Source organism: Oratosquilla oratoria, chromosome 3 (assembly GCF_046742065.1).
Source record: "Oratosquilla oratoria isolate Oo_2021 chromosome 3, ASM4674206v1, whole genome shotgun sequence".
In the NCBI taxonomy this organism is placed as follows: domain Eukaryota; kingdom Metazoa; phylum Arthropoda; class Malacostraca; order Stomatopoda; family Squillidae; genus Oratosquilla; species Oratosquilla oratoria.
In genome coordinates, this window is record NC_134779.1 from 48,854,064 (window position 1) to 48,855,121 (window position 1,058).

Here is a 1,058-nt window from a genome sequence, read left to right on the forward strand (position 1 = left end):
GTGAGAAAGAGGAAATAAACTTGACGTTTAAATGCAAATAAAGAAACTCGAGGAAACTCACGTCACGTTTCCCGGGTCAGGTTGTGCAGGTGATTGACAGCATGCGGAGACAGGAAGGGTTATCCTTCGGAAATTAATTTGTTCATTGCGAAGGAAGGAATAGAAGCTGGTGATTATTGACCTTTGAAAGTATTAAAGTTGGGGAGGGATTTGATAAGAGGGCGTTAAATTATTTTCCACTTAAACCTACATTGGGATTTGAAGATGATGCAAGCGTCTTTGTTGTATGTAGTAACTCAAAATGAATATTTGTGGATTTTAAATTTTATTTTTGTTTTATCTATCTATTCATTTATATATTGTTTGATATCAGTATCTTCTGAAAATCTTTGTATTGTAATATGTAAGCACCTGGGCTAATGCCATAGTACTCTTTGTTGGTAATTTATCACCTTAGTAAATGTTGTTATAGCTGATATACTGTAGGTGACAGTGTCTATTTAGAAATCAGTTTCGTAGAAGCAATGTCTGACTCATTACAATATATTTTGGATGATTTGCTTGTGATAAATCAATTTTGGGTTCAGGGAGGAGTTTTATATAGTTGATTTTTCCTTTGCTCATAGCCAAAATCATATTATATATATATATATATATATATATATATATATATATATATATATATATATGAATATACATATATATATATATATATATATATATATATATATATATATGTATATATATATATTTGTACAACACCGAATGAGCCCCTAGTGAACAAACTTACATTTATCAACCACAATTCACTTTAATTCTAAGCCATAAATGACGAGGAACTCGAGGAAGCGTATGTGCAGAAATTTATATGTGGTCAAGTTGAGGACTCGAACCTTTGCTAGCACGTAACAAGTGAGTGACTTACCCCATTGCACTATCAAGAAACATATAAGTTGAACGCAACTTTCTTATATTTGTATGCTCGAGTTACACATACACGAAATTTTGCGTTCAACCCACCTCCGCCATGATAGTCCATTTGCTAGTTGGCAACGCGG